The 21,833-nt window shown below is 41.6% G+C and overlaps 1 protein-coding gene across 5 annotated transcripts in view; it reads right to left on the bottom strand.

Annotated features, from left to right (window-relative positions):
* PLCE1 (phospholipase C epsilon 1) overlaps positions 1–21,833 on the bottom strand; it is a 342,109-nt gene that overhangs the window by 244,801 nt on the left and 75,475 nt on the right. The gene's annotated exons all lie outside the window — the stretch shown is intronic.

The following is a 21,833-nucleotide window of genomic DNA, read 5'->3' as shown; positions in this document are numbered from 1 at the left end:
GCCACCATAAAGGACATGCTCAGGGCCTATAACCAAATGGGCTGACTGCATGCCAGCTCTGGTAGTCAGGCAATGCTGAGGAATGCTTCTACTGCCCCACTGAAGGGGCAGGGCACCTTTGAACACCACAGCCACACTGACCTCCTAACAGATCTAAGTCTGGGGGAAACCAGGATGTCCAAAGAACCATCTGCCAACCCCAGTCTGACTCCATACACATTCCAAAAAATGAGCTGACATCTCTAAGACCCCATGGGGTTCCCCAAATTAGAACAACAAACTGGAGTTCAGATTAGATCTTGGGATAGTCAGAAGTCGGACTTCAATCTCTGTGGCCATTAATTCTCCCCTAAGGACTCTGCCACTGAGACTCTCAGAGACAAAGGAATCTTTTGGGTTTAATGTGACCCCTTGGCCTAACTGTCTATCACAAGTGAAGGAAGGGGTGGTGAGATCTGCCTGGGTACTTACTCCTTCAGTGCCTCAACTCTCCTTATCTTTAAATAAAGAAAATAATAGTAGCCCCAAACACAAGCTTATCAAATAAGAAAACACATATAAGAGTTCCCTTCTTGGCTCAGTGGTTAAAGAACCTGATTAGGACCCATGGGGATGTGGGTTTTTTTTTTTTTTTTTTTTTTTTTTTGTCTTTTTGCTATTTCTTGGGCCGCTCCTGCAGCATATGGAGGTTCCTATGCTAGGGGTCCAATCGGAGCTGTAGCCACAGGCCTACGCCAGAGCCACAGCAACTCGGAATCTGAGCCGCGTCTGCAACCTACACCACAGCTCACGGAAACGCCGGATCGTTAACCCACTGAGCAAGGGCAGGGACCGAACCCGCAACCTCATGGTTCCTAGTCGGATTCGTTAACCACTGCGCCATGACGGGAACTCCGGGATGTGGTTTTGATCCCTGGCCTTGCTCATTGGGTTAAGGATCCAGCACTGCCATGAGCTGTGGTGTAGGCTGCAGACGTGGCTCAGGTCCCAAGCTGCTGTGGCATAGGCCGGCAGCTGTAGCTCCCATTCCACCCATAGCCTGGGAATTTCCATATGCCGCAGGTTCAGCCCTAAAAAAACAAAAAGAAAAGAAAAGAAAATACATATAAAGGATGTAGAAGAGTGCGAGATCCAGAGTGGATCCTACAGCCTATCAGTTGTTACTGCTATTGTTTCCGACTTGCTGGAAGCGGGAAAGGAGCCAGATGACGGCACAGCCAGTGGTGAGGAAGAGTACTCATGTATTTCCACATCTATTTACTGTGTCATCCTGCACAGATGTTTTAAGCTGTTTAATGCCTCAAATGATTTGGTGTGGTTTTTATCCCCAAGTATATAAAAATCAAACATCAACATCCAGTTCTAAGAAAGATATAGAGGCCTGAGTTGTCTGAGGAAAGCCACTCTTGTTAACCACCGCATTTAGCTCTGAGCTTCATTTAGCAAATGGTAATAAAAGAAATACACTGAGGATATCACAGATATCATCCAATCAGGAAAAAAAAAAAAAACCCACAAATGTGCAAGTTTAAGCCCAGAGACAAACTGTTTCCTGGCTCCAAATTTCCAGAGGAAGTTATAGCTGGGATATAGGGCACTGGGTGACATAAAGGACAATGCCTTCCCGAGGACTTGTGTGAAAGATACAGAGCCATGTTTCCAAGGGCTCCAGGATAAAGGCTGAGGGCTCACACGAAATTGTAGTTCCAAAAAGGCTTTTTTGGTTTCATAGAATATCAGTGCTAGAAGGGCCTTTGGTCCAGCCCCCCTGATTTTAAAGCAGCAGAAAGAGTGACCGGGGAGGTCAAGGGACAGCTGGCTGAAGACTCAGATTCAAGCTCCCAGTCCAAGCTTCTTACTGACCCTGAACTCTTGCCCTCTCCCTCATCTCTTCCACCAACAAAAAGATGCCTTCCTCAATCCCTCTCCCTGTGGGAAATGGCAAAGCTGAAGCAGCCTCCTTCACACTGTGGGAATCCCTTTTCTTTAAGTTTGGTTAAAAATAAATTTGAAAATGTTTAAATTTTCAAAATCCAGGCTGGCAAGTTTCCAGGTGGCCTTAGGCGTCTGCAGTACAAAGTCACTCTCAGTTCTAAACTGTTGGCTGTGTCGAGATGCACTCCTTTATCCTGAAATCATTTTAAAAGGTTGTGTATTTTAGAAGCTACGATTCTAGAAAGTGCCCCTCAGTGTTCTAGGTGCTCTAGGTGATATCCTTACTTCCAAAAACACCATGTGGAAGGGCTCATTATTAAAACAGGATCTGAACAGATTTGGTTGATGAGAGCCTAAGGTCTTATCTACAAACTCTGTTACTCTTACAGAACAAGAATCCTGTGAGGCAGGAACAAAGCCTGGCAGTCATGCTTGTGTCCAGGCCCCTGTTGGAACAATGAAATTTCTGAGGTCAACACTTGGCATGTGTCATATGAACTACAGTTGATAACCTGAAATTCTAGGAGACTCTCTGGAAAGAGAGTCTTAAAATAGGGGTAAGTCTTTAATTGTGGTGTCCTGAGGACAACATTCAAACAAGACCCCCAGAGAATATCAACATGCCACACCTAACAGGGACATTCACTTCTAGCCAATCATAGGAAACTGGTGCTTGCTGTCACTGGGCAAGAAATAAGCGGACATGGTGGACTGGCTGGGGACCCAGGCTGAACAGTTCCCAGGCTTTGGTATGGCTTCTGGCAGGGTCACGTGCTAGAGTATGACGTGGGCAAATGGCTTAATTCCTCTAGGTCCCAGTTTCCCCTTCCATAAAAGAAGACAGTAACAGCAGTGCCTTCCTTATAAAGTCATGGGCATTACACGAGATGATGTCATCAGTAAAGTTGTTTAGAAAAGTGGTAGATACACATTATGGGCTCAGTGAAAATTAGCTGATGAGAGCAGACGTGTTTCAAGGCAGATACCAAAATAGAGATTACTGGTTGAAATCGGTAATACAAATGTCCTCAGTATAAATTAGATGGTGTTAAACGTTTGATGTAGTTCCACATTTTCTAGGTACATCTTGATTTTATTCTACCTAAGACACATTTTTACAATTTACAAAGCAATTATGTACCATATAAGTATTATGAGTTCATCTAAGTTCTTAGCAGCATCCTTTATTGGCAACATGTAATATTTACTTTCATATTCTTGACCACGAATGTAAACTCCAATTTCCTGCTGTTCCTTCTTACCTGGAGCTTGGATGCAAGAAGTAATAATTACAAAGAATTGCCAAAAATATGTTCAGCCCATCTATTCCTCTTAAAAATTTATAGTTTTGATCAAATCATTAGAAAGCAACACACCTAGAATATCAATATTTTTACTTTACATAAAATTGCTTTCATTAAATTTATTCCAATGTTTTGCCATTGTCTTTTCAATGATGTTCTGTAGTTTTCAGTGCCTAAGTCTTATACATCTTTTGTTAAATTTATTCCTAAGTATTTTATTCTTTTGGATGACATTGTAAATCGAATTGTTGTCTTAATTTCATTTTGGAATTGTTCATTGCTAGTGTAAATAAATACAACTGGTTTTTGTATATTGTTCTTGTATACAGCCACTACCTTTAATTGATGGATATTATAAAAAATATTCATTCATTGAAAAAATGCATTATATATCAGGCAGTGTGCTGGGCTATGTTATATAATTTAGAATAAAATAAATATGGTCTCTGCCCTTTCAAGGAACTCGGGGTTCAGTAGGGGAACCAGGTCAAAGTGAGGTACAATTCCCCATTACCTAGAAGATGCTAGTAAGCCTTGCACACATCACTACACAAGGTCCCTATATGAAAGCCATGGCAGAAGCTCCTCGCTCTCTCTGAATTAAGAAATGCTGTGTATGCCATTAGCAATGATTCTATTTTGATTCCATGCCCAGTGTCAATTGTGTAGTTGGAAAAGTTTTCTTTGCTTCAGTTGCTAGGAAGCTTAGGGCTATGTTTGGCCAAACTCTAGCAAATGACACTAAGGCAAGAATTAATTTTTATTTTGCCATATCTATTTTCTCTTGCCCCTGATTTTCTTATCTTTTTATTTTATCTTGTTTTGGATAGATCTCTGTAAGCTGTCTCAGACATTTCATTGGATAGAGGCTGGGAAAGTAGGGAAGAAGGAAAGACAAAAGGAAATTTCAGTTACTCGTTAATATTCCTGAGAATAACTTACAGTGAAGATCTACTTCTCATTTCTGAAGTTCCACCAAGATGTGATTTTATTACCTGAGTGAATGCTTATACAATCTGGAATAAGAACTATTTCATACTTATATGGTTCTTTAATCTGCTTTTGGCAGGTATAAACTAAACAAAGTCTATTGGTTTTGTTCAGACACACTGGAAGTGCTTTTCTGGCATCACTTCAATAAAATTTTCTTTCCTCATAAGACATAGAGGTTCTGGACAAAAGCAGGCTAGGTAGAAGGGGGTGTCTTTTCCATAAGTCACTTGTGACCAAGAAACAGTATAAGTAGTTCAACTTTATAGGTGCTCATACCTGAGTTTGAATCTTTATTCTATTTTTTACTTACTAGCTGTGTGACTCTGAAAGAGTTACTTATACTCTACCATGATTCAGTTCCTTCATCTATACAGATGAGATAACACCTACATTATTGACTGCTAGTGTAAACAAATTAAATGAGATTTAGCATAGGGCTGAGGACACATTTATTTAACACTGTTATAGAAGTACTAGGCAGTGTAATAAGATAAGAAAAACAAAGAAGATGGCAAAGGAAGAAATATACCCAACTGTATGTAGCAGCTTTGTAAAAGTAAATTATATTTCTACTTGATCACAAAAATAAATTCCAAATGAATAAAAATTCAAGATGCGAAAAGCAAAACATTTAAAACATTTTGAGGAGAATGTCCTTACAATCACAGAACAGGTAAAGATTTCTTAATCAAAATATAAAAAGAAGAAGTCATAAAGGAAAATGTTAGTTGGATCTTATTAAAATCTAAAATTTCTATAAAATACATGATAATATAAACAAAAACAAAGACAAGTTGTAGGCTAGCAAAGGAGTAATCTAACTACACAGGAAACTTTACAAACCAATAAGTAAAAGAAAAACAAGCAAACAGATAAATGGAAAAAGATATAAACATGGAATTCATAGAAGCAGCCTAAGTAGCCAATAAATATGAAAAATGTTCAACCTTACCAGTAATCAGGGAAATATTAATAAAGACAAGAGTGAGGTAATATTTCCCATCCATAAGACTAGCCAAAATGTCAAGTTTTCTATTTTCCTCCACTTACAGACTTTCCCATGACTGCTCTGACAACTGTCCGCATAGTGCTACCTCTGAAGAAGGAGGAAGAGTGGGGAATGGGGCCTACAATGGTCTCTACAACATTTTTTTTTCTTTAAAAAAACTGGAGTTGGGGGGCAAACATGTCAAATGTTGACACTTGCAACTCTGGGCATTGGGTACATGGCTATCGACCATAAGCTTCTTTGTGTTTATATGCTTGAAACGTCCATAATAAATAAACACAAGCAAACAAACTATATCTAAAATAATCTTATTGATATTGAAGAGGAACAATAGAATAAAACAATGTCTAAATTCTGAATAAGGCTGGCTGGGCCCAGAATGGGAACTGAGATGCCCTGGAGAGGGCCAGTATGAAGGCCAGTAGATGAGGGCAGTGAGTGATGTGAAGAAAGATGCACATTTTAGAGAAAACACTGGTCCGGAAATAAAGGCTAAAAGCAGAGGAACTAGTTCTCTGGAAATCCAGAATAGCACAGCCCTAGCGTGTCCACTCACTGCACAAATATTTCTTGCACTGCAATATCTTACAGGATCTTGGGCCTAATTCTATATTAGTCTTGCGGTAGAGACAGACTTGTGAAATAATCAAACTAATGGTTGAGATTGGCAGGCGAAGGGGAGTGGTTTTGGGAAGGCTTCCTTGAGAATGTGAAGTCAACCACCATGTACAAAGAGGTAGGAAGCAGAAGAGTATGTCCCAGGCAGAGGGAACAGCGTGTGCAAAATCCCCGAGGCAGAAAGGAGTCCAGGCCTGTGAGGTGTTAGTGCATAATCTAAAGAAACCTCCATGAAAGTTTGTGGGGTATTGTGAGGAAGGGCACTGCAATCAGGATCAAGGAGTGTGTACTTGCGTCTTCCTTAAAGTCCAAGGAACCAGAGAGAACTCCCTCAGGGTGAAAGACCATGGGTAAAAAAGTTCAAGACATCTAAAAGCTACAATAAAAGCTGTGTAGGAAAAAGAATGACAGGAGTAATCCATTGGTCTGAAATCCCCTTTCACTGAATAAAATCAATTAGAAACTTGAAACTTTAAAACAAGTCAGTAGGCTGAAGGGTAGAGGACCAGTGGGAAAGGAGCTAAGAAGAAATGGGAACCTACTGAGGAAGGGGAAGATTCCTTACATGCCAAGTTTTGGAGAAATTCCTAGAGCCAGGAGGCAGCAAAGTGGATTATGTCAGCAGCAGCTAAAAACACCAACCTAGGAGCATCCCTCTTGGACAGCACCTCAGCCTAAACTGGTCACACACAAGAAATTCAGGAATCAGAAATTCCAGTTGGCTTGGGGCATGAATTTCTCCAGAGGGTTCTTGGATTGGCTCTGCTGTAGCAAACAGAAGATAATATTTTTTACACCTGCAATTTTCATAATGGAAACTGACATCTTCTTGGGATTACACCAAGGGAAATAAATATAACTGAAAGCTTTCCCCTAATATCATATCAAATCCAGGCTCCAGGGAGGACATTAACATTTTCTCATTTCAAACAACGCTCGGTGCTGGAGTCTGTTGGTGGGAGAGAGTGTGACCTCAGATTTGCTCCAATGACTTTTTCTTAACATTGTGATGAAAATATCCACTTGACTTGAGTGACATTTGCCTATTTGCCCTCAAGTCCACGTGCAGCCCCTTGAGAGAAAAAGTAACTTGGGACTAATTTTTTTTTAAAAGATTTTTAATGCCCACCAACGTAGAAATATTAAACCTCTCTCCACATGGAGGAAAATGAATTGTAATAACACTGGGGTATGTGCTGGGGAGAGATGCAGCACATACCACTATTAAGTTTGGGTTCTGCTTCTTCATGGACGTGTTATTTTGCCCACGTCCTCAACTTCTGAAGTCTGTTCCTTTTAAGTATAAAGAAAACTAAAAAGCCCACCTCCTAGTGGTATCACTGTGAAAGTCTAACTCTGCAATGTTTATTAAGCACGAAACACAGAAAGCACCCAATTGTAGCTGCTGCTAATATTTTTGATGATATTCATAACTATCAAGGCAAAAAGTGCTTCTTAGGGTCATGCTTGCTATTTTCTGATAGGCTAATTTGCATGGAAAACCACAAGGCACTGGCAAGAATTACAACCTGAATACATCACCTTTAAAGAAGGGCTTAAGATGCTGAAAACAAAATCATCAGTTCCCATGATCTGCTTATTCTAACACATGGGGATTAAAAGGACTAAATGTAGTGTGTCAGTGCATCAAAAAGTTAAGAGAGTGTTGGGATTCAACTTTTTTTCAGACTAAAAAAAACAATCAATGAGATACTTATGCCATATAACATGTAATATCCCCCAGCAGAGACTGAGGCAGCATTCTATAATCACAAAATGTATAAATATTCACATTATATAGAATGAAGATCATAAAGAGCCTCATGGCAATTCATGTCAGGTTTTGCCACCGAATGAGCTTGCTGTGAACTTAAGAAAATCTTTCAGTTTTTATTTTTTATTATTGATTTATTTATTTATTGCTTTTTAGGGCCACACCTATGGCATGTGGGAGTTTCCAGGCTAGGGGTTGAATCGGAGATGTAGCTGCCAGCCTATGCCAACAGCAATGCAGGATCCGAGCCAACTCTACCACCTACACCACAGCTCGCCTGCTGGACCCTTAACCCACCGAGCGAGGCCAGGGATTGAACCTGCATCCTCATGGTTACTAGTTGGGTTCATTATCGTTGAGCCACAACTGGAGCTCCCAAGCAAATCTTTCAGTTTGTAGGTTTTTTACTTTTAAAATTAAGTTGCTATATTCAGACATTTTACTTTTGTGTCCTTATCTTACAGAAATAAAATCTCACAGTGCCCAAAGATATAAAACAATGTTCCCTCCAACATTGTTTTTAATAGCAAATGGTTGGAAACAGCTTTAAATGGCTGCCAGTAGGTATGGAAGCAACCTAGGTGTTCATCCGCCCAAGAGTGGATAAAGACGTGGTATATATACAATACGGAACACCACTCCGCCATTGGAAAAGAATGAAATCTTGTCATTTGCGGCAGCATGGATATACCTGGATGGAAGGTATTGTGCTTAGTGAAATAAGTCAGACGGAGAAAGACAAAAACTGTGTATTATCACTTATATGTGGAATCTAAAAAATAAAACAAACGAGTGAATATAACAAAAAAGAAACAGTCACAGATATAGAGAACTAGTGGTTAATAGTGGGAAGAGGGAAAGAGGAAGGGGCAAGATATGGACAAGGGATGGAAAGGTACAAACTGCTATGGTAAAATAAATAAGCCACAAAGATATATCGTACAACACAGGGAATATAGCCAATATTTTATAACTATAAATGGAGTATAAGCTTTAAAAATTGTGAATCACTGTTTTTCCCCTGAAATTTATATAATGTTGTACATCAACTACACCTCAGCTAAAAAAAAAAAAAAAGACTACCAGGAGTTCCCGCTGTGGCGCAGCGGAAACAAATCCGACTAGTAACCATGAGGTTGCAGGTTCGATCCCTGGCCTTGCTCAGTGGGTTAAGGTTCTGGCGTTGCCGTGTTCTGTGATGTAGGTCTCAGATGTGGCTTGGATCCTGCATTACTGTGGCTGTGGCATAGGCCAGTGGCTACAACTCTGATTTGACCCCTAGCCTGGGAACTTCCACATGCCATGAGTGCGGCCCTAAAAAGCAAAAAAAAAAAAAAAAAAAGACTGCCTATAGGAAGATGGATTAATACTGGGTGGAACTCCACACTGTGAATACTCTGTACCCATTACAAAGAATGACATTCTCTAGAAAAGGGTTTCTTAACCTCAGCACTACTGACATTGGGGGCCAGATTATTCTTTGTAGTGGAGGGTTGTACTGTGTATTGGAGGATGAATATCTAGCAGCATCTCTGTCCTCTACCCATGCAAAGCCAGTAGCACCACCATCTACTCTGGCTGCAATAACCAAAAATGGCTCCAATCATTGCCAAGTGTAAGCTGGGAGCAAAAGTGCCCCCAGTTGAAAACTGTTCTAAAGACAATCACATATACGGATAACCTGAAAACATAGATAAGTAGCAAAAGCAAGATGCAGAATAACACATATTACACGATTCCAATTTTATTTAAATGGAGATACATATATCTGTTAGCAAATCCCTTGGGAAGGTGAGGGCGGAGCATAGGCGACTTTCCCCTCCTGTTTTATCATTTATGTACTGTTTTAATTTGGTAAATTTTTATTTCAGAAATGTGTTTCCTAGAGTTCCCATTCTGGCTCAGTGGTAACAAACCTGACTAGTAACCATGAGGATGTGGGTTCAATCCCTGACTTTGCTCAGTGGGTCGGGGATCCGATGTTGCTGTAAGCTGTAGTGTAGGTTGCAGACATGGCTCAAATCCTATGTTGCTGTGGCTGTGGTGTAGGCTGGCAGCTGTAGCTCTGATTCAACCCCTAGAACTTCCATATGCTGCCCGTGTGGCCCTAAAATGCAAAAAAAAAAAAAAAAAAAAAAAAAAAAAGAAAGAAAGAAAGAAAAAAGAAGAAGAAAAAGAAATGCAGTTCCTGGAAAAAATATCAAGATAGACAATTTGACAGTAAGTACAAATATTTAAAAGTGGAAATAAAAGTATTGGAAAAGGACACGTGTTCAGGACAGGAAAGAAATCCCACTTGAAGTGGGTATCCAGCAGGGCTCACAGGAGAGCCATGGTGGCCAGAGACTGCTTCCAACACCCTGGCCTTGTAAGAGGCTAAAACCATTATCTGACCATTGGACTGGAAATATTCCAGTCTGACTGCAGAACAGCAATCTCCTAACTGCACACTTCAAACTTCTCCTGAGGGCTTTTTGGGTTGTTGTTCTTTTGAGGCAGAAATTAAAGGAATCTTGCCAAGACTTAGCTGAAAGAGCAAGGGCTGAAAGATTCAGTTCTATTTCCACCTACTGGTAGGAAAAAAGACAACAGTGCACAATTCAGAAAAGTCAGTACATCCCTCAAACAACTCACATTATTCCTCTCCAACCCTAGTAAAGACCTCTGTCCTCTGAACTTCTACTGCGAGAGACCAAAAGCCTCAGAAATCACCTGATAGTCATATAAGCTTAACTAGATGCTTATTGATCAAATCAAGTTACTGATCAAACTGACCACTGTACAGTTTTACAGCATCTGTCTTTACTCTAGGCTGAGAGCTCTCTCAAGAAAATACATATTATCTTTACTACCTTCCTACAGAACACTCTCTTTAATAAGAATATCCCTGACCCTCTCTATTTAGTTGGATTTTTTTTTTTTTTAATCAGGCTCTCCAGAGCTCCTATAAAGGCAGCTTAGGGCAGAGGTAAAAGGACAGGTTCTATGGCCAGCGATACCTGGATTCGACTCACAGACTGTTCCATTTTCCTGTAGCCAACCTTGAGCAAGTCACTTAACCTGTTCCAGCTGCTGTTTCCTCTCCTGGAAGGTGGGGATCTTCATGTTGTCGCCTTACAGGACTGTTGTTAGAATTAAATGAGCTCATGTACTCAGCACAGTACTTGACTCAGAAAATAAGTGTTAGGTATTTTTATTACATAATAATTCCACTGACTTTCACCCATTTCCCATATGAAAATCTGAGGCAAAGACTGATGCTCAAGAGGAGGGGAACAATGAACAGTGGGACACAATCTGGATGCTACTCCCTCCCTGGGTCATGGTGCAGGCCTCCCCAGCAGCCTGCTGTTCCCATTTCAGTCGGGAAGAGGATATCATCTGACGTCCTAACAGAAATGCCGGCATATTTATTTCATGACATGCATGTTTCCAGTCAAAGGATCCAAATACATTCCCTTTACTCAAATGAAGGCTCTGCCTGAGATGGACACCGAAACCAATGCTTTCACCCGACGGCAATTTTAATTTAAAAAACAGAATGCCAGCAGTTTAGTTAGTAGAAAAAGTATTCAGCCTTCTAAGGTGAATGACTCCCAAAATCCATACTAATGGATTTGGTATATTTTATACCAATTTTGCTTTCTCAGGTAAACCAGCATGAACACTGATATATCCCAACATTTTTGTTGTTGTTGTTGTTATTTTAGGGCTACATGTGAGGTATATGGAGGTGCCCAGGCTAGGGGTCTAATTGGAGCTATAGCTGCTGGCCTGCGCCACAGCCACAGCAACATGGGATCCGAATTGTTTCTGCGACCTACACCACAGCTCACGGCAATGCCAGATCCTTAACACACTGTGCCAGGCTGGGGATTGAACCTGCATCGCCAGACTCAAGGCCAGATCCTTAACCCACTGCACCACAGCAGGAACTCCCTAGCCTGGTATTTTAAAATAATTTATTGTTGTAACCCCAAATAAAGGATGCATACGATGTCTACATCGTGTGGAATGATGGGGAAGAAAAGGGGAGGAACAGTGTTTCCCAAGAAGAACTCCAAGTCCAGCCAAAGAGGTGGGCATGTCCCCAGCTATTCTGCTACAGGTGCAAAAACAAAGTGCTATAGAACAGAAGAGAGAGACTACCTCTGATGGAGGACATGGAGGCTTAGGAAAGACCTCACAGGAAATGATTTCTGAGCTAGTTCTTAAAAGATAAGAATTCAATGCCAGGAGAATGGGAAGGAAGGAGGCAATAAAGGGAATAGAGACGCCCAGGCACTTGAAATCCTATTGTCTTTATGGAAAACATGTGTAGACCAGTGTTGTCCAGGCATAAACTGCTTATTTGATAAGAGAGGAGCAGAACTTATCAATATAGATATTCTACTTGGTGTTATAAAAATTATTCTCAAAAAAAAGATTAATACCAAGCTTCAGAAAATGGATCAACGCAAAACTGAAATCTGAGGAAATAAAGCTATTAACATCAGTAACTAGACTAATCGCACCTTTTGAAAGCAAATGGGTGTAAGCATCAGTTAAAAGGGCTTTGGGGCATTACCATGAAATTTATACCCTAGTAAGACAGTATCATAACGTGTTCTAACTGACTGATAGAAATGCTTGGGATATTTCTTTATGAAAGATTTTCAGGCCATGCCTGGACTCCCCAAAGGAAAGTGTCACAGTGATTAGTACTGTCTGCCTTAGGTGTAATGGGTAGATGGCAGCACTGTCATCCCTGATCTAAAATTAGAGAAAGCTGAGGGAAAGAAAATAAATTAAATCACTCAGTTGGCTTCCATTTATTGAGTAGTAAAAACTCTCCCAACATGTTTCCTCCTATCTACTCCTCTTCACTGTTCCATACCAATTCCGCTTCTCTTCTTCACTCCCTGACCTGCAATATCTCCTTTTCTGAACCCCGTCTACACAATCCTTGAGGTCTAACTCCAGACCCACTTTTCATGAAGCCATTCCATTCCTGATGATTTTCAGTGCTCACTGAGCCTATACATGACTTTAAACATATGGGTTACAAGTTTTTAAGTCAGTTATTTGGAATTCAGAACATGTTCACTCATAGAAAAGGTAATATAAATGTTGATTAGTATCCTAATGCCACTCCGTAAAATTTTTTTTTTTTTTTGTCTTTTTTGCTATTTTTTGGGCCGCTCCCGCGGCATATGGAGGTTCCCAGGCCAGGAGTCGAATCGGAGCTATAGCCACCGGCCTACGCCAGAGCCACAGCAACGCGGGATCCGAGCCGTGTCTGCAACCTACACCACAGCTCACGGCAACGCCGGATCATTAACCCACTGAGCAAGGGCAGGGACCGAACCCGCAACCTCATGGTTCCTAGTCGGATTTGTTAACCACTGCGCCACGATGGGAACTCCCAACTCCGTAAAAATTTTAAGTTATGACATGGAAAAACTGTATTTGCCAGACTGTTCATTTAAGGATAACTAGGATGTGAAGGCAATCTGGTTGCAACATCTGTCACCCCATTTGATTACCAGGGTTGATGTGGCTGATCTAGTTGCTAGGTGGTGCCGTGCTTCCTCCCTCGCTGCTCCATGTATGACCCTCCTGAAGCCACATGTTTTGCTGAAGAGGTAGAGAAGGACCATTCTTTAGTCAAGAGTATCTGAGTAGCAATGCTCCCTTGCTAGGACCTCTAAATAAGTTCTCAGGGTCCATTTATAGGAGAACATACAGTAGACAAACTTTCAAGACTCCAGACATGAGCAAAAGAGGCACTACCTGTGGCTGTATTCCCTTTTTAAACAGACAAATAAATAAATATTTGTGATGAGCTGCTTGGGATTGGGTGGTGAGTTAACACATCAAGAAAATGGACTGGGAGTCTGGGGTTAATAGATGCAAACTATTGCATCTGGAGTAGATAAGCAATGAGCTCCTGCTGTATAGTACAGGGAACTATATCTAGTCACTTGTGATGGAACATGATGGAGGATAATGTGAAAAAAGAATGTTTATATATATGTATAACTGGGTTATCTTGCTATACAGTAGAAATTGACAGTACACTGTAAAACAACCATAATGGAAAAAATTAAAATCACTAATTTAAAAAAAAGAAAGAAAGAAAATGCCCAAAGCCTGGGCCAGGAAGCTGGATCTGGAAGGATGAAAACAGAGAGCTATGTGCCCCCTGGGGCAGAGGTGTGGTGAGAAGGAGAACTCCTGTTGCCACCTAAAGTTGGAGATGCCAGGGGAGAGGTCAGAGTTGGTTCTGAGAGGAAGGTGACGTCAGCTCTAAGCCTCCACATTGCTCACCAATGCTTCTAGCAGAGTTCCAAGAGCAGGGCCACCTGATAGCATCCTGTGACATACATTTAACCTTCATCATGACATACAAACATGAGAACAGAAAACTCTTCTTACAATTTCAGGAATTAAACATGATAATAACTAGTAAAAAAAAAAAACCCCACAAGTGTTATTGTTGGTGCTTGAGGAAAAAAAAATGACTTATTTGTAGGGGAATAAAGAAATAAATGGAGGGGAGTTCCCATCATGACTCAATGGTAATGAACCTGACTAGTATCCATGAGGACACGTGTTTGATCCCTGGCCTCACTCAGTGGGTTGAGGATCCAGCATTGCCTTGAGCTGTGGTGTCGGTTGCAGATGCAGCTCGGATTTGGCATTTCTGGGGCTGTGGTGTAGGCTGGCAGCTATAGCTCTGATTCAACCCCTAGCCTGGGAACTTCCATATGCCTCAGGTCTGCCCTAAAAAGACAGGAGAAAAAAAAAAGGAGAAGGAGGAAGAGGAGAGGAAGGAGAAGGAGAGGAAGAAGAAAGAAAGAAAGAAAGAAAGAAAGAAAGAAAGAAAGAAAGAAAGAAAGAAAGAAAGAAAGAAAGAAAGAAAGGAAGGAAGGAAGGAAGGAAGGAAGGAAGGAAGGAAGGAAGGAAGGAAGAAAGGAAGAAGAAAAGAAAAGAAGGAAGGAAAGAAAGAAAGAGACTGGAGTTTTTCAAGACTTTAAAGCTCACCACAAGTCGAAAACCTATAGGAGCCAAGTAGATAAATGACAAAGGTAACATGCATCAAATGGTAGAAACAGGGCAGGTAAAATGTAGGGATGAGGGCCCCATCTAAGAACATTCAAATTCAAATTTAAATTCAAATAATGATTGTAACGGCCGAATAATAAAGGAGTACTGCATTTCAGCCTTGGTAACTTCTCTCATACCCATTTTATAGATGAAAAAAATATGATGTCAATCCGGTGCAGTTTTGCAGAAAGTCTGGCAATTGTTAGATGGACAGAACAGAGTAGGCATTCCAGGCAAAGAAGGTTATATGAGCAAAGGCATGAGCAAAGGAACAGCCTGGGGCTTCCCAGAGCCCTGTCATCTCCAGAGGATGTAGGGCAGATGGGAGGCAGGAGGAGGCAACCTAATAGAAGAGGACACAATGTGCCACCTTGAGCATTTGTCGCTTTTTCTATACGCACTGGTTAGAAACCCATGCTAGGTAACTTGTGCCTCACCTGTCTCCCTCACCTCCCTCAAATCCCACTCTCCTCCCTTCTCCATCATGCTCCATACCCCAGAGGCTGCCCAATACAGACTGCGCTCCCAGCTCCCTTTCCTCATCCAATGAGGAATACTAGCAAGAATTCAGAGGGAGGAAGGAGAGAGGAGTGGCACTTATTTTCATCTTTCCTTTCCTGCTACTGCCTCAGGTTGGATACATCTTTCTACTAATTACCACTCAGGTCAGACAATCCTCTGTTTCTGGACAAGGAACCACTCAACTCCCCTTACCCTTTTAGGGCCCCTGTTGCTGGTCCTGGGGCACTTCACCAGTCCTCATTTCTGTCTCACCTCCTAGAATACCTTTGTAAATATCGTTTTGATTAAATTCTCTTCAAATGACCCATTTTGAATGTACCATCTGTATCTTGCCTTGACCCTAAATTCTTAAAAAACTCTTGAGGGGCTCTTAACAGGGAATGTTATGACCAGATCTGCATTTCAGAGAGGTATTTCTGGGTCTTGGATGAAAGATGGTTTGGGGGCAGCAATAATAAAGGCAGAGCTTTTAATGGTGCTTTGCAAACCAGGAGTACTTGTTAAAAATATAGATTCCTGGACCCCACCACTCAAAACTCTGATTCAGAAGGCCCAGGATAGAATCCCCAAATCTATATCTTTAAATAATGACTCTATGTGAGTATGACAGAACTTTGCAGTTGTCCAGGGACACTGACTAGTATGTTTAGCAGGATCCAGAGACAAGAGGAGGACACCTCATGGAACAAGGTCTGCTTCTAGAGGACTAGGAGGGACAGGGAGGGAAATCAGAAACAAAGGTAGGGGGATTTGTTTTGAGAAGGCCAAAGAATATCTTTTCTTTTGAGGGCAAACAAAGGAAAATGAGTGTAAAAAGGAAGTTGAAATTTTCACTTCATACCTTCAATTTCTCATGGAAGGAGGAGTGGGAGTCACACTGAGACTGAAAGACAGGCCAAGGTGTGAGGAGCCAGGGCGATGCAGGTTTAGAACAGGCACTGCAGGGTAATGAGTAGAGGGTGATGACAAGCAACATTTTAGGACTTCTTGGTGGAGCTGAGACAAGAAAGCATGAAGTTGTGGATCATCAAAGGGTTTAATTTTGTCATTTCTCTCCAGCAATACTAAGCCATGTCTAGAAATGGAGATGGCAGTAGTTGGATTGATCCTAGTTGGGAGGGTTGTGGAGCAGGGGTAATGGAAAGATAAGGGGCCCAGGACGTTGAAAGTACACACAAGCATGGGAGTAGCAGCACTAAACATGCGGGGAAGTGTCCAACTGATGCTGTCCTTGGTACTGAATTAGCCTTTCACAGAACACTGTCATTTCACTGTGAAGTTGTGGGGGGATTGGTACATGTTTCCTGTTCCTCCTCAACACCCTGCCATACTAGACTTGAGTCAACAGACTGTGACTGTGCTTCCAATCCCATAATACTGTGAATGGTGTGAATACAGGGCTTACAGGCTGGATACTATCATTTGCTAAAGATCCAGTTCCAATATTTAAGGAATTAAATCAACAAACATTTATTGAGAACTTTCCTTGTGCCATACATTGTGTTGGGCACAGGGGTAAAACAACAACAAAAACAACACTCAAAAACCACAGAAAAAGTTTATTCCCAAGTCAAAGCTTTTATTTGCTTTTCTTAAAGAACATCAGAGGGTCCTATTCATCCCTTCTCTTTCCTCTCCAATTTCACTGCATCTTCCAGCAGCGGCAGAGTGCTCTCTGCAAAATGACCTCCCCTAAGTTCACTATCTTTCCAGGTAGAGCTTTGATTTCTATTATTGTCTTACTTTCCCTGGGTGTCCACTAGTCCACAGATGAACTCAGCTTCTCTCTCAGCCAACCAGTATACTACCTCTTTTGAAAGAGAGATCAAATAGAATACTGAAAAAGTAGCATAGACTTATCCTTAGCAGACTAGAGGAGGGAGAAATGCTGTCAACAGTAATACACTATTTTTTTTTGCCACCTTGGCATCTAGAAAGTCCTCCATAAGCAGAGAGGGAGGCCACACACTGACTATCAGCTGAGCATGGAACTTGCCCGCAAATATTTTAAAGCTGACCATCTTTGGAACTATGTCAAGGTCCCTGCTGCCCTTGAGTGGCCAACAACCCTTTTCTTTCCGTTGGTGCAGCTGGCCCAAGCTATCTTGGCAGGGTGACAATTTCCAATTAATTTTGAAAATCTTAGTTAAAGGTCTTCTTTTATTTTCCAGAGCCTGAACTAAATACTGGGAACAAAGAGATAACTCAGGACAATTCCTGTCCTCAGAGATCTCATGATTTAATGGGGCAGGCAAATATGATGCAACAAGTTCTAGGCCCGCAACCTGACCAAAGTACAGAAAGAGTGAAGCATATAAGGGTGGATTCTGTTTTCAATCTGTTGAGTCAGAGTTGGTGGTGGGAATCCAAAGGCCGTGTCTCTTATCTAGGAATAAATAAAGGCAGCAATCGCATAAGGTTTTATGTGCAGGGAGTTAACACTAAGAGAAGGCTGGACATGAGTCTGTGTCTAGGACTGGAAAACAAGGTGTAAGTTTCCCCAGACGGCAAGTGTCAGAGCCGAGCCTTGTCTCAGAGCCAGTAGGTCAAAAGGAGGTAAAGAAATACTTAATATCACTTATCCAGGGCAATCCAAGAATCTGGGACCAGATTATTAGATAGTTAAAAACAACTCGACTTCAATGACTAAGGCAGGCAAAGGTCCAGAACCCAGGACAGGTAGAAGCAGAGGCTGAGTGAGCAGCTGGGGTGGGAAATATGAACATGGAGAGTGACAGAAACAAGCTAGCAGAAACCTAAGAACAGAAGGTTGCCTTAAAGATGATGAGTGAGAAGCTGAGGCCAGGACTAAGCATGGATGTCAAAAGCTCCTGAGGGCAGAACAAGAAATGAAAAAGTCTTTGGCTCACACTCCAAGAAAGCAGTTGTGGAACAAAACACCAAAAAAAAAAAAAAAAAAAAAAAAAAAAAAAAAAAACGGAACTCTCACCTCAATTATTGCTCAGGGCTCTTCTGAGAAAGGTAGGAAGCAGCAGAAAAAGGGTTAGGTTACTCTGTTTCCTAGAATATGGGGATTTTAAACACCCAACCTTCAACAAGCACAGCCTTGCAAATAAGCAATTAATACGACCCAAATTCCGTGCTCAGTGCTTTTACTCCATTCGTATATTTAATCTTTACCAAATCCACATGGTAAATACCATCCTTATCTTCAGATGACAGAGGGATGCTCAAAGAGGTTACATATATTGCCCAAGATCACTCAGTTAGGTGATCACTCTGGACCACAGCTCTACCTGACTGCAAGTCTCGTGATCTTAATCATGTAATTAGCCTCCCTCACCATGAACAATAATCTGCTCCAGGTCTCATCACTGGGATCACCCTGAGTGGGAGACAAGGCAAAAGGAGTTTTTATAGGAATAAAAAATGATATATGGTAACACACGGCAAGGAAGCACTTGTACAGAGTTGATGGCCATGATGTTAGGAGTCTCGAGGGTCATCCAAATGAACACTGAAGTTTTCAGACCCAGCTCTTGCCCACCTCTCACAACCCTCAGCTGCCACCCCTGCTTCTCAGTCTCTGGTCTTCCTTTGGCCTCTTCAGAATATGCTGTGTTTCTCTTCACAGAGCCTTTGCACATGTGACTGCCTCTGCCTGGACACTCTGTCCTGCTCCTTGACCACCTTGACCTAACCAATTACCATTCCCCTCCTAGTATGGAATTGAACCTCACTTCCTTACAAAAGCCCTCGCTAACCACCCTCTTTCCCACTAGGTTAGGCCCCATAGAACCCTGCACTTTTTTCTTCAAACATTTATCACAACTCTAATTAATTTATCTAAGCCATATATCTTCTTACTGAGTGGATGTCTCAAGAGATGAAACGAGTGGTGAACTATCCTGAGCATCTCTATAAATATTTGCTGAGTGAATGAATAAATAATGATTTTTAAAATGGGGCCAAGGAGTTCCTATTGTGGCCCCGTGGTAACAAACTCGAGTATCTATTCAGGTGCGGGTTTCATCCCTGGCCCCACTTAGTGAGTTAAGGATATGGCACTGCTGTGAGCTGCAGTGTAGGTCATTGATGTAGCTCGGATCTGGTGTTGCTATGGCTGTGGCATAGGCTGGCAGCTGCAGCTCTGATATGACCCCTAGGCTGGGAACTTCCATATGCCACAGGTGAGGCCCTAAAAAGCAAAAAACTAAAAATAAAAAATAGGGTTAAGGTAGGACGAAAATGTTCCAGTTGATAAAATTCTTTAGACAGAGTCAATCATTCATTCATTCAGTTCACTCAACACAGAGTAAAGTGCCTACTCTGTGCCAGGCTCTGTTGTACAGATGTACTGATGATGATTAATGTACTTCTAGATATTCAGTCTGGGATTATAGCAATGAGATGTGTCAACACTATAGCAAGGGCCTCAGGCAGATGACATGAACATTCTATGAGAGTCAAGGAGAAGGTGACTGTTCAATGCTTGCTCCCGGTACAGGGCAATGAGAAAGCCAAACCCTCTCCTTCCCTACAAAGCTGAGGCTTCCATGTGTGAAGAGGGCAGAGTACATGATGCCTTCATTAAGAATGAAACTGCTATAAAGGAAAGGACAGGAGAGAGAGTGGCAAATAAAGCAGAGTCGGGTCTGCTCACAGGAGGGCAAGTGTTCTGAAGAGCGCAGGAGGAAAACGGAGCAGGAAGAAAGCAGGCAGTAAAGAGTCCAGGTAAGAAAGAGCTGGATACGTTCTGGGAATTGGGCTAAAGGCAGCAGGATGGGAGGGAGAATGGAGTAGTGGGCATGAAATCAGGGACAAGAAAGCAGCAGAAGGGGTTTCCAGTGGGTGACATAAGTAGATGACAGGAAGTGAGAGCATCAGGGAAGAAGGATACTTAGAAGATCCGCTAAGAGAATCACATGCTTTTATGAAGTTTAGAAGTACAGAGTCAAGAGTACCAGGATGATTCATGCACTTTCCTAGAACCTGATGTATTGCCAAGATTGGCTATAAAACACTGTAGTCTGGGAAAATCAGAAAGACAACTGACTATGCTGTTCAGAGGCCAACATAAAATCTGGGAAGGGTATTTCAGCAATGGAAGGTCCAGATAAGCCCCTAGAGCTGCTGCCCTAAGATTTTCCAATTTTCTGCTTGAGAGCTAAAAATACTGTCTTTGAAATCCAAAGACAGGAAAAGTTAAGAGACCGATAGCCAATACTTATTGAATGTTTACCATATGCCAGGCATTGCGTGAATTACGAAGTGCTTTGTAAATTTGTCACATCAGTCCAATCAAGTAGGTATAATCATTTAGCAAATATAAGGACTATGAGAAATCAGTAACTTATCTATGATAAGTTCACAAACAGAAGCACAAAAAATAGGCCATCTGAGTTCAGAGCCCACACCCAACCACCAAATTATCACAATAATAATAGCAAACTCACCTCTGGGACTTACTCTATGTGTCATGTACTGTTCTTAACATGATATATCTATCAACTCTTTTTATTCTTACAACTGCAAGGTAGACAGTGCTATTCTGACACTGTAAGGTGAAGAAACTATGAGACAAAGAGGCCAGGGCATTTGCCTGAAGGCACACAGCTATGGTGAGGTGGGGCCTGGATTCAGACTCAGGCAGTCAGGCTCAAGAGTCTGCTCTCCATCACTATACTGGCTCCTCACCTGAGCTATCCCTCCAAATGGCATCATTGGAGGCATGGAAAAACAAAAACTAGCCTTTGTACTTGAGATTTCACTTTGCTACAATTTGGATACCATCAGTTAAACTTTCACTTCCTTACTCACATGAAAAAAACTGAGAAAATCAGAAAGAATCATTTCCTGATCACATAAGTAAAAAAGGCAATTTCTCTTTGGCCAATGAGCTACTGTTTTGTGTGACTTTCCTTTCTCCTGGATAGCTTATTTAGGGGCCTGGGCCTCAGTACACATCAATTCTCATCCACAGACATGGGATGCTGGTTTGGTCTTTTCCATTTCCATGGACTTCAGGAGAACTACCAATTGGAGATCACCAGCTTAAGCTAATCTTTTGATCTCCAATAAAGAACCTCATTTCCACTGCAACCTGTTATAATCTTCCTACACAACTGGTTTTTCCAGCTTGTCTCAGTGAGAAATACGCTCTGTGGAAAGTTTACCAGACCAGGAAAAAAAACGGGTTTTGCTTGAACCTTGCCATACTGAGCACCAGTGCCCCTTCCCATGGCTTGCTCCTTGTTGAACACTTAAGAGGCAAGTTCTCTGCCATGTCCTTAGTCTCACAACTGAGAAACATAGAAAGGTTTCATAAAGTTGAAAAAGGGGCAGAAGGAAATCGAAATCCAGTAACTGCGCCAGAGTTCATGCTAACATTAATGCATCACAGCTGCAAAAAATATTTCCTACTTTGCAATCAGAGAGTCCAGGAGTTCAATATAAATGCACTAATCCTTGTAATTTTCTTGTAAGGCAAGCCACAGAGTACTCGTTTCTTCAAGGCACAGGGAAGTGAGGTCTTGCCAAGCTCCCAAAACTAAGAAACAGACATTTAAAGCAAGTTAATCTTATTTCCCATTTTCTCCTTTATTTTTATGTCTTTATTCTTTTCTGT

Source organism: Sus scrofa, chromosome 14 (assembly GCF_000003025.6).
Source record: "Sus scrofa isolate TJ Tabasco breed Duroc chromosome 14, Sscrofa11.1, whole genome shotgun sequence".
Classification (NCBI taxonomy): domain Eukaryota; kingdom Metazoa; phylum Chordata; class Mammalia; order Artiodactyla; family Suidae; genus Sus; species Sus scrofa.
Note: the sequence above shows the minus strand (reverse complement) of the source record. Positions and strands in the feature narration are given on the sequence as shown.